We start from the raw sequence: 12,712 nt of genomic DNA, 5'->3' as shown, positions 1-12,712 counted from the left end.
CCCACATTCCAGGCTAGTCATAAAGCCTGTGTTTAGAGAAAGTAGAGGCAAAGCAGACCCAGTTCAACCCCCTCCCCATGCAGATAAGAGCACCAGGGCATATCTTTAGGTCTGCAGCCCGCATATACATCTGCAATTCCTGTTTTTCTGGTGTCCTCCTCAACCTTTCCACCTCCTACCTCAGCTGCAAGGTTATAGACAAATAACCAGAAGCCCAAGACTGTAAAACCTGATTAACTGTCTTTGTCCAAAACTTGTTCCCTGCCTTGTTTCCCCGCCTCAAATTGTACAAAGGCAATGCGTTCTCTTTGTTCAGGGCTGGCAGCCATTATGGGCAGTGAGGCCGCCATCAGCCGGAGCTCCAGTAAAGAGATTCTCTTGTGTTTCTTGGTCTCTCTGTTGTTATCGGCTCAAATTTCCACAACATTTTGGTGCTGAAACCCAGGTGCCATCCAGAAGAACAGAGATAACGGGCTTACTGTCTCCTTTGCCTGTGGGGCTTAGGCCCCTGGGTCTGGGGAGACCCTAGTCCTGAGATGCACCAATGGGACGGCTTCCCGAGACAGGAGCTTGGCTCTCCCACGTCCCAGAGCCCTTCCCATGACAGCACAATGGAACCTGGAAGAGACGACAAGACAATTTCAGAGGCTGCGCGCTTCAGGAACTGTGGTAAGTCATCAAGGGCCCAAGACAGAGTAAAAAAGAAAAAAAAATTTCTGTCGTAGAGGACAGGAAAATCTTATTGTAGAGAATGGAGAAAATCCTGTCGTAGGGGGCAGGTGAGAGCTTGATCACCTCTCAAGGGTTAAGAGAAGCCCAGGCTGGGCATGGTGGCTCAAACCTGTAATCCCAGCATCTTGGGAGGCCAAGGTAGGCAGATCATGAGGTCAGGAGATTGAGACCATCCTGGCCAACACGGTGAAACCCCATCTCTATAAAAATACAAAAATTAGCTGGGAATAGTGGCACGTGCCTGTAATCCCAGCTACTCGGGAGACTGAGGCAGGAGAATCACTTGAACCTAGGAGGCGGAGATTGCAGTGAACTGAGATCGTGCCATTGCACTCCAGCCTAACGACAGAGCAAGACTCTGTCTCAAAAAAAAAAAAAAAAAAAAAAAAAAAGGGAAGCCCAATCCAGGGGTTGCTGGACCCGGTGGCAACCCTTACACCCTAAGAGCCAGCAGAGAGCAGCAGGATAGCGCCTGCTGAGCTGGCAGCCAACACAGAGCAGCAGGGCAGAGCTTGCTGATTGATAGAGTGGAGGAATAGTTCTTCCCAAGTCAGTATCGAGAAATTTAAACCGCCAGAGTGTGGCGAGATGGAGCTTGCCAAGTCCATTGAGGAGTCTTGGGACGGGGCGGTGTGTGAAAGTGCACTAAAGATTCGGTTCCAGGAGAAACCAGTGCAGGGAGTGACGTGAGGAGACACAGATCCCTTAGCGTGCACTGTGCACCTCGAGATGAGCGTGTGGCTGGACTGTCCTAGGGTGGTACATACAGTCCAAAGAAGCATCAGTCCAAAGAAAGGCAGGTGCACCGTGGGGGATTAGGGGTCCTCCTGACTAAGCACCATCCGAACCTCCCGTAATAGGACCTGACCAGATCAGCCTGCGGCGAGAGTCTGAGTGATTGTGCATCGTGAGAGTGAAGGCGGGAGGCGGTGAATCAAAATGGAAAAAATAATGAAAGCCTCCTCCTTTGCAGCGTATGCTAAACAATTTCAAGAAAGGCCTTTCTGGGGAATATCGTGTAAAATTGTCGCCTCAGAAATTAAGGGCTCTTTGTGAGCCGAAGTGGCCAGCCTTTGGAGTTGGTTGGCCGCCAGAGGGCACTCTCAACTGTAAAATTAGCAGCAGAGTTTTTGAAGTAATAACAGGGGCGACAGGCCAGTCCTGGCCTCCGATCAGTTTCCCTACATCGACTCTTGGCTAAGTGTTATCTAGACACGGCCCAAGTGGCTTGGCCTGTGCGTGGTTAAATATTGTAAGACTCTGGTCGCCCATGGAGGTCCGAAGGAAGCCAGAAAAACTTGTAATATGTAAGCCCCCAGAAGAAACTAAAAACCCAGGGAACCAAGAGAAACCCGTTTTACAGCCCCGCACACCCCGCCCTGAGGACTTAGAAACTCCTCCTCCCTATGCCTCCGTATATCCATCCCCAGCAAGGCTCAGACAAGACTAGGGCAGATGTCCTTTGAGGAAACAAGTTCAGAAAGCAGTCGGGCTCGAGCATTGCCCCACAGACAGGGACCCACGCCCCTACCAACCAAGTTCAAGGGACATAGGCAGGAACCACAGTTCCTGAAACGCACAGCCTCTGAAATTGTCTTGTGATCTCTTCCAGAAAGACCTGCAGTGGCTTCAATCTGGCGATACCCATGCCCTGCAGATGCGGGTCAGAGAAACTCAGGCTCTAATTTATCTTGATGAACAGGGCCAGGTGAGTCTGGCTCAAATTTATCTTGATGAACAGGGCCAGGTGAGAGGAGGAGTATGCATCGACTCCTACTTGCCCTTCTCCACAACTGATCTCTTAAACTGGAAACATCATGACCCTTCATACACAGAAAAGCCCCAAGCAGTAATTGATAGGAGATCAATTTTTCTAACTCGCAGCCCCACATGGGCAGATTGTCGGCAGCTGCTTGTAACGCTATTCAGTACAGAAAGACAGAGTAGTGCAGGGGCGGGAAACAATGTGCCTGAAGGCACATGCAGCTCTGTGCAGAAGCTGGTTTCCCTGATACTGACCCAAATTGGGACCCTAATAACCCTGAGCAATTTGAACATTTACAAAGATATAGGGAGGCCCTCCTAAGTGGAGTGAAGTCAGGAGGGAGAAAGGCAATGAATATGGGGAAAATTTCAGAAGTCCTATGAAAGGTTGAGGAAAGTCCCAGCCAGTTCTATGAGTCTCTGTGAGGCTCACAGGCTTTATACTCCTTTTGACCCTGAGGCTGCTGAAGATCAGAGAATGGAAAACACCGCCTTTGTTAGTCGCAGAGTGACATCAGGCAGCCGCTTCAGAAATTAGAAGGGTTTGATGGCAAGAATGCCTCTGAGCGGCTGGTTGCAGTGGCTCATGCCTGTACTCCCAGCACTTTGGGAGGCCCAGGCAGGCGAATTACGAGGTGAGGAGTTCGAGACCAGCCTGACCAACATGGTGAAACCCTGTCTCTACTAAAAATACAAAAATTAGCCGGGCATGGTGGCACACACCTGTAATCCCAGCTACTCAGGAGGCTGAGGCAGGAGAATCACTTGAACCCGGGAAGCGGAGGTTGCAGTGAGCCAAGATAGCACCACTGCACTCCAGCCTAGGAGACAGAGCAAGACTCCATCTCAAAAAAAAAAAAAAAAAGAATGCCACTGAGCTTATATCAATAGCCCCCCCAAGTGTTCATAAACCGTGATCGGGAAGAGGAACAAAAGGCAAAACAGAAACTAAAGGAAAAGGCTGAGGTAATGGCTGTGGCACAGGCTACAGTACTAGCTGCCCTAGCTAGCAGAGGAGATAACTCTAGAAGAAGGTGAGGACAGGGCCAGGGCCGAGGCCGAGGCCGAGGGAGAGAGGAGAGTGAAGCAGGAGGCCAATTCAGACGAGGAAGAAACCAACATGCAATTTGCAAGAAAGAAGGACCTTGGAAAAAAGATTGCCCTGATAAGCACAAAACCAATAGCCAAGCACAGTGGGTAAAAGAAGGAGCTCAATCAGTACATACGCCAGCATGTGAGGTAGACAGACCAGTTATGAGAATACCTGGAAGACAGCCCGCCCAGGCTGGCAACGAACCAGGCACCAGTCTTTGTAAAGTTATTTCCAGGAGCTTCCCCAGTAGAGGCAGTACAGGTTCACCTTTACCCAATTTTTGCAGGTGCCGTAATAGGCATCCAGGAACATATAGAGTGGCTTTTTTTTTTTGAGACAGAGTCTCACTCTCTCACTGGAGTCCAGTGGTGTGATCTCGGCTCACTGCAAACTCTGCCTACCAGGTTGAAGAGATTCTCCTGCCTCAGCCTCCCCAGTAGCTGGGATTACAGGCACCCGCCAACCACGCCCAGCTAATTTTTTTGTATTTTTTGTAGAGATGAGGTTTCTCCATGTTGGCCAGGCTGGTCTCAAACTCCTGACCTCAGGTGATCCTCCCACCTCAGCCTCCCAAAGTGCTGGGATTCCAGGCGTGAGCCACTGCGCCCAGCCAAGAGTAGCTTTACAAGCACAGGATTCTTATAAAGTGTAAGTTGTCTTGGAACGTGCAAGCCATCTGGTGAAGGCAGGCCTGTACAGGATCTCCATGCTGTGGTCACAATTCATCCAGTAGTACCTAACCCATACACTTTGCTTGGACAAATTCCTGCCAGTGCACCTGGTTTACATGTTTAGACCTAAAATACGCCTTCTTTTGTCTTAGACTAACTCCTGCGAGTCAGCCCATTTTTGCCTTCCACTGGGGAGACAGCCAGTGCACCTGGACCAGACTTCCTCAAGGGTTCAAAAATTCTTTAATTCCCGCACCATGTTTGAGGAAGCCCTAGCTTCAGACCTTAGTGCCTTTGTTCCACCTAATGATGAATGTGTCCTTCTTCAATACGTAGATTACCTCCACCTTTCGGAGGCCAAGGAGGGCAGATCACGAGGTCAGGAGTTCTAGGCTAGCCTGGCCAACATGGTGAAACCCCATTTCCACTACAAATACAAAAAAATTGGCCAGGCGCAGTGGCTCATGCCTGTAATCCCAGCACTTTGGGAAGCCGAGGTGGGTGGATCACAAAGGGCACAGAGAATCTCAGCCACCTTTTATGGGAAGCTGGATACAAAGTTTCAAAGAAAAAGGTGGGGATTTGTTTACAAAGGCTTAGGTGTTTAGGTTTTGTAGTAAGCCAGGGGAAAAGAGAGCTCAGCCAATGAAAACACGCCACATGTGTGCTGTGTGTGTGCTTCCTACCCCAACCACTCAGTGCCAAATCGGAGAATTTTTAGGGGCAGCAGGCTTCTGCTGCATTTGGATTCCAAATTTCTCACTTATACCAAAACCCCTATATGAAGCTACAAAAGTGGGGGAGGGAAAGGAGCCCCTCTTGTTAACAAGTCAAGCAAAGGCTTTCAAAGAAATTGTAAAAGCAAGGCTGGGCAGGGTGGGAGGCCAAGGTGGGCAGATCACAAGGTCAAGAGAGTGAGACCATCCTGGCCAACATGGTGAAACCCCGTCTCTACTAAAAATACAAAAATTAGCCAGGCGTGATGGCATGCACCTGTGGTCCCAGCTACTCGGGAGGCTGAGGCGGAAGAGGAGGCGGAGGTTGCAGTGAGCCGAGATTGCACCACTGCACTCCAGCCTGATGACAGAGCAAGACTCCGTCTCAGGAAAAAAAAAAAGTTTGGCCGGGTGTGGTGGCTCACCCCTGTAATCCCAGCACTTTGGAAGGCCAAGGTAGGCAGATTACGAGGTCAGGGGTTCAAGACTAGCCTGGCCAACATGGTGAAACCCTGTCTCTACTAAAAATACAAAAAAATTGGCCAGGTGTGGTGGCGGGTGCCATAATCCCAGCACGTTGGGAGGCTGAGGCAGGTGGATCACCGGGTCAGGAGTTTGAGATCAGCCTGGCCAACCTGGTGAAACCTCGTTTCTACTAAAAATACACAAATTAGCCGGGCATGGTGGCAGGTGCCTGTAATCCCAGCTCTTCAGGAGGCTGAGGCAGGAAAATTGCTTGAATCCAAGAAATGAAGGTTGCAGTGAACTGAAACCGTGCCATTGCACTCCAGCCTGGGAGACAGAGTGAGACTCCATCTCAAAAAAAAAAAAAAAAAAATTAGCCAGGTGTGGTGGCAGGCCCCTATAGTCCCAGCTACTTGGGAGGCTGAGGCAGGAGAATTACTTGAACCCAGGAGGTGCAAGTTGCAGTGAGCAAAGATTGCACCACTGTACTCCAGCCTGGGCGACAGAGCAAGACTGTCTCAAAAAAAAAAAAAAAAAAAAAGAAATTTAAAAAGTTCTAATCCAAGCCCCAGCCTTAGGAACTCCCTGACCAAACTAAACCTTTCTTCCTATATGTGAATAAAAGAAAGGCAACAGCTGTGGGGGTCTTAAAGCAAATGCTAAGGTCATGGCGCTGGCCTGCGGCATGTCTTTCTGAACAGTTGGACTCTGTGGCACTAGGCTGGCCCCACTGCTTCAAGGCAATAGCGACTACGGCCCTGCTGGTCCAGGAAGCTGTTAAATTAACTTTGGAACAAAAGTTATTATCCAAGTGCTGCATACAGTAATTACCCTGCTAAACCAGAAAGGACAGCTCTGGCTGTGTAACCCAAGAATGACCAGGTCTCAAGGGCTTATGTGAAAACCCTAACACAGTCATGGAAACAGCAAACACTTTAAATTCAGCCACGCTGTTACCTATAGAGGAGCTCACAGGCTGGGCGCGGTGGCTCACGCCCGTAATCCCAGCACTTTGGGAGGCCAAGGCAGGCAGATCACAAGGTCAGGAGTTTGAGACCATCCTGGCCAACATGGTGAAACCCCATCTCTACTAAAAAATACAAAAAAAATTAGCTGGGCGTGGTGGCATGCGCCTGTAGTCCCAGCTACTCAGGAGACTGAGGCAGGAGAATTGCTTAAACCTGAGAGGCAGAGGTGGCAGTGAGCCAAGATCACACCACTGCACTCCAGCCTGAGCAAGAGAGAGAGAGAGAGACTCCATCTCAAAAAACAACAAAAAAAAGAGCCCATAGTAGCCCCCAAATATTACTTCATAGATGTAGTGGATGAGGTATTTTCAAGCCAGGAAGATTTACCCATCAGCCTTTAAACAGTTCAGATGTAGACTACTTCACGGAAGGCAGCAGTTTCATTTCAGAGGAAATCCACGGAGCAGGGTATGCTGTAGTAACATAGGAATTTGGGTCCACTGATGGCTGAGAAATAGAGGCACAGTCCTTGCCTGAAGGAACATCAGCTCAAAAGGCCGAGCTGATTGCTTTAACAAGGCCTTGTTGCTGGCAAAAGGAAAAGTAGCTAATATCTATACTGACTCTAAATATGCCTTTGCTATACTGCGTGTCCGTGAAGCCATATACAAGGAAAGAGGCCTCCTTACATCAGGAGAGAAAGAAAGAAAGAACAAGGAGGACATTCTGCAGCTTTTGGACGCTGTGTGGGCACCAGAAAAGGCAGCTGTCATGCACTGCAAGGGACATCAGCCAGATGCTTCCTATGAATCCAGAGGGAACAGAAAAGCAGACGGGAAAGCTAAGCAAGCTGCTACTGTAGCAGGGCAAGCCGCAGGTGAAACCTCCCAGACACCAAATTTAAAGAAGGAAGTGGCTTTATTCGGCCGGGAGCACTGGCAGACTTGCATCTCAAGACAGGAGAAGGGTCTCGTCCCTCACTATGACAGCTCCCCCACCACAGAACCAAGTTGTAGCAATGCCTCTCCTTCCAGAACCTCTACCTATGGAAGAACCAAATTCTTCCTCTAGTGAAAAGGCCTTGTTTGCTCAGGAGGCTGGACACTATATCAAAGGAGGTTGGTGGCAATTCTTGGACTGGAGGCTAGCCATCCCTGACATAATGGCCCCTAAGTTTGTAAAGCAATTTCATGAAGGGACACACATGGGAAAAACAGCTTGGGAGGCTTCCATCAAGTGGCATTTTTATGTGCCACATCTCACTGCTGTAACTTGTTCGGTTTGTGAGAGATGCTTAACAAAAGATGTGCACAAAACAACCCACCGCAAGGGCCAGTCCACCCCCGGGAGTTCAAGAAGTAGGAGCAACCCCATGTGAAAACTTGCCTGTAGACTTTACCAAAATGTCCCGAGTCAGATGCTATTGGTATACGCTGGTGTCTGTCTGCACCTACTCTAGGTGGACAGAAGCTTTCCCCACTCACACTGAAAAAGCCAGGGAGGTAACTAGAGCATTGTTAAAAGATATTATTCCAGCCAGGTACGTTGGCTCACACCTGTAATCCCAGCACTTTGAGAAGCCAAGGCAGGCAGATCACGAGGTCAGGAGTTCGAGACCAGCTCGGCCAACATGGTGAAACCCCCATCTCTACTAAAAACACAAAAATTAGCTGAGCATGGTGGTGCACACCTGTAGTCCCAGCTACTTGGGAGGCTGAGGCAGGATAATCGCTTGAACCCCAGAGGTGGAGGTTGCAGTGAGCCGAGATCACACCACTGCACTTCAGCGACAGAGCGAGACTCCGTCTCAACAACAACAACAACAAGAAGGTATTATTCCTAGATTTGGGGTGCCTCTAACTCTCGGGTCTGACAAGGGACCAGCATTCACAGCTGAAATTGTCCAGAGTCTTTCTTGGCTCCTAAAAATTAATTGGAAACTACACACTGCCTACCCGCCCCAGAGCTCAGAGAAGGTAGAGTGAATGAATCAGACATTAAAACAGCTATTAAAGAAACTCTGCCAAGAGACCCATTGATGTTGGGATCATGTTTGGCCCGTGGTCCTCCTCCGAGTTAGAGGCACCCCAACCAGAACATCCAACAAACTGGGTATTGGCCTTATGAAATTCTGTTCAAGACACCACCTCCCCTTGATAGCCAGATATAAGATGACCTCAAAGAGATAGGGGAATTAACATTAAAAAGACCAAAGCAAGCATGAGGTATAGCTATGAACCAAGTGCAAAGCTGGGTGCAAGAAAGAATACCTATCAGTCTAACAAATCCAATTCACTCATTTAAACCGGGGGACTCTGTCTGGGTTAAGTAATGGAACCTGACCAAACTGGAACCTGTAAGGTCTGACCGCACTGTGCACTGCATGGCGACCCCCTTGACCTGCATGTACACCTCTGGAGGCTTTCTGGAATTAGAAAACCTGAAGTAACTGGAAAGTGGAAGGATGATCAACCCCTGCGGCTCCTAACTAACCTGAGACATTCCTCTATTGTTTCTTATTCGGCCTCAAGTGACAAGGCCATTGGACTTTGTAACGGACCTTGGTCAACCTGTGACTCCACACCCTACAACCCACTCCCAGCTTGCAAACCTAAGACCCCCTCCCAGCTTGCCAAAAAACCGCCAACTGTAACTTCTGTAACTTTCCACTGCCCATCCCAAACCTATAAAACCAATTCCTATCCCTCCGCCCTTCGCTGACTTCCTTTTCAGACTCAGCCTGCCTGCACCCGGTTTAATAGACAGCTTTGCTCACACAAAGCCTGTTTGGGGGTTCTCTTCATTCAGAGCATGTTTCAGCATTCGACCCATGTGGGATAGGCCCTTTCTTGTAATCCTGTCCACCCCTACTGCTGTTAAGATTGCTGAAGTAGTGTCCTGGATCCACGACAGCCAACTAAAGCCTGCGGTGGCCGAAGACAGATGGACCAGCCAACCAGACCCTAAGCATCCCACCAAGATGACTTTAAGACGCATCATCCATAAGGACCAAGACCAACCCAGTCCTGCCCCAGACACCGCCGACCCTGAGGACTTGCCAAGCCCTGCGCTAGTCACACAACTGGAGGCTGATTAGTCAACGCACAGACAAAGCAGTCTTTACCGGATAAGTAAATGTGGACTGAAATCTTTTTTTTTTTTTTGAGACAGAGTCTCGTTCTGTCACCCAGGCTAGAGTAAGTGGTGTGATCTCAATTCACTGCAACCTCTACCTCCTGGGTTCAAGCAATTCTCCTGCTTCAGCCTCCAGAATAATGGACACAGGCACCTGCCGCCATGCCTGGCTAATTTTTGCATTTTTAGTAGAGACGGGGTTTCACCATGTTAGTCAGGCTGGTTTCAAACTCCTTACCTCAGGTGATCCACCCACCTCAGCCTCCCAAAGTGCTGAGATGACAGGCGTGAGCCACCGCACCCAGCAATGTGGACTGAAATCTTAATACCTGGTGCTATTCTAGAAATATCTGTTGTTCTGCGGTTGAGCTGCCACTGTTGCTGTTCCTCAAAAGACATTCCTTGCCAAGGCGGGCAGGTCACATGTAAAAATGTTATTTTCTGCTTTGCTCATGTTAGCCTTTGTGGCAAGCTTAGAAAGGGGGGAAGTTTGGGATGGATGTCCTATGTGCACCCACACTACATGGATGGGGAACACACAAGTCAAAACTTTTTTTTTTGAGACAGAGTCTCGCTCCATTGCCGGGGCTGGAGTGCAATTGCACAATCTCTGCTTACTGCAACCTCCACTGCCCAGTTAAAGCAATTCTCCTGTCTCAGCCTCCCAAATAGCTGGGACTACAGGCACCTACCACCATGCCCAGCTAATCTGTGTATTTTTAGTAGAGATGGGGTTTCACCTCGTTGGCCAGGCTGGTCTCAAACTTCTGACCACAGGTGATCCACCTGCCTAGGCCTCCCAAAATGCTGCTGGGATTATAGGCATGAGCCACCATGCCCAGCCTAGTCAAAATTTTTATATACCAGACCCATTATATGTACAGGAAAACTTGCATGTATAATCAAACTACCTATTCAATTGGTGATCCTGGTGATGATCAGCCTTATATATGCTATGAGCCTAAACTTTTGCCCAGAACTTTGTTTGAGCTCCATGAAGGATCGAGGGAAGGAACCCTCTACAACTCAACTTGGATACCCCTTCTCATCAAGGAAACATATCCTTATACTTAGATGCCTGTCAGGCCACCAAAACACTTCTTAAAAATAAGAAAATAGCTGTAGCCCAAACTTGCTACCTGAAAAACTTTAGAAAAATCATAACTGTGGCCGGGTGCAGTGGTTCACGCCTGTAATCCCAGCACTTTGGGAGGCCGAGGTGGGTGGATCACCTGAGGTCAGGAGTTTGAGACTGGCCTGACCCACCAACATGTCTCTAATAAAAAATAAAAAATAAAAAAATTAGCTGGATGTGGTGGCAAATGCCTATAATCCCAGCTACTTGGGAGACTGAGACAGGAGATTTGCCTTAACCCAGGAGGCAGAGGTTGCGGTGAGCCGAGAATTTGCCATTGCACTCCAGCCTGGGCAACAAGAGCAAAACTCCGTCTGAAAAAAAAAAAAGAAAGAAAAATTGTAAATGTGTGCACCTGGCTCAATTGCATAACCTATAATCCTTAAAAAGAACAGGTTTTGTTTCTTCAAATCCCCCTTTGGATTAGTGATGCTATACCTTGGTATGATTCTGATAACTGTGAGGTAGCAGGTGAAGGCACTGTAACTCAGAGAGCCCGCAGTCTCGTAAACGTCACTGTTTCAGACCCAGATTCACCTATTTGGACCACAGGTATCAAAGTACCCACAGGATACAGTAACCTTACCAAGGTAGATGAAGAAAATGCCGAGAAAAGAAGGTTAGGTGTTGCATATCTTTTTTTTTTTTTTTTTTGAGACAGAGTCTTGCTCTGTCGCCAGGTGCCAGGCTGGAGTGCAATGGCGCAATCTCGGCTCACTGCAACCTCCACCTCCCGTGTTCAAACAATTCTCCTGCCTCAGCCTCCCAGGTAGCTGGGACTACAGGCACACACCACCACGCCCAGCTAATTTTTTTTTTTTTTTTTTTTTTTGTATTTTCAGTAGAGACCGGGTTTCATCATGTTGGCCAGGATGGTCTCGATCTCTTGACTTCGTGATCTGCCCACCTCGGCCTCCCAAAGTGCTGGGATTACAGGCTTGAGCCACCGCGCCCGGCCAGTGTAGTATATCTTAAAACCTGGGCAGAAGAGGGCACTGTGTTTTTCTATAGTGTCAAAAAGACCTGAGCTCATCAACCACAGCAGCAGTTTTGGGTCTTCAAGTCATTTAAGGAGCATTTTAACCAAGCAATTCCTGAGCCACCCTCTACTACTAAGAATCTGTTTGCAGGCTGGGCACAGTGGCTCATGCCTGTAATCCCAGCACTTTGGGAGGCTGAGATGGATGAATCACCTAAGGTTGGGAGTTCGAGGCCAGCCTGACAAACATGGAGAACTCCCGTCTCTACTAAAAATACAAAATTAGCCAGGCGTGGTGGCACATGCCTGTAATCCCAGCTACTAGGGAGGCTGAGGTAGGAGAATCGCTTGAACCTGGGAGGTGGAGGTTGTGGTGAGCTGAGATCACACCATTGCACTCCAGCCTGGGCAACAAGAGCAAAACTCTGTCTCAAAAAAAAAAAAGAAAAAAGTCTGTTTGCTCAGTTAGCTGAAAATATAGCAGGAAATGTGGGAGTTATGTTACGTATGTGGAGGAACTAACATGGCGAACCAATGGGCCTGGGAGGCGAAGGAATTGCTACCCCAAGATAATCACACTTTAACCCTTCTTGCCTCAAACTCTCCAGAGCTTTCATCTACCAGCTCCAGTACCTCGCTCCTAAAGGCTTCCATCATAGGAAGGTACTGTATTGCCTGTTGGGGAGCTGCCTACACCAACCCAGTAGGTGAACTAGCATGTCTAGGACAGAAGTATTACAAGGAAACTACAGAAAAGACCCTATGCAGAGACAAAACAAATGAGGTAAGAGCAGTTCCAAACCACCTCGATTCAACCCATTTTCTAGATTTTCTTCCTTAAACCACTCCTGGTATCAACTAGAGGCACCAAATGCTTGGCAGGCGCTCACAGGCCTTTATTGGATATGTGGCCAATGGGCTTATTGGTAGCTGCCAAAAAATGGACAGGGACTTGTGTGCTGGGAATTATTAAGCCATCATTTTTCTTGCTCTCCCTAAAAGTTTTAGGATACCCCATTTATGATGAATCCAAAGATAGAAACAAGTAAGCGGT

The 12,712-nt window shown here is 48.5% G+C and overlaps 1 long non-coding RNA gene across 1 annotated transcript; it reads right to left on the bottom strand.

Annotated features, from left to right (window-relative positions):
- Nucleotides 1-384: 384 nt before the first annotated feature.
- On the bottom strand, nucleotides 385-7,950 carry LOC116532635. The gene is made up of 2 exons (XR_004260922.1): nucleotides 6,797-7,950; nucleotides 385-618 (listed from the first exon to the last, which is right to left on the bottom strand). It is a non-coding gene; the product is annotated as an uncharacterized LOC116532635 (long non-coding RNA).
- Nucleotides 7,951-12,712: the final 4,762 nt, after the last annotated feature.

The sequence above is a fragment of the Sapajus apella genome, unplaced genomic scaffold (genome assembly GCF_009761245.1).
Source record: "Sapajus apella isolate SASKATOON/1434 unplaced genomic scaffold, GSC_monkey_1.0 scaffold77, whole genome shotgun sequence".
In the NCBI taxonomy this organism is placed as follows: Eukaryota; Metazoa; Chordata; class Mammalia; order Primates; family Cebidae; genus Sapajus; species Sapajus apella.
This window is presented reverse-complemented; position numbering and strand designations above follow the sequence as displayed.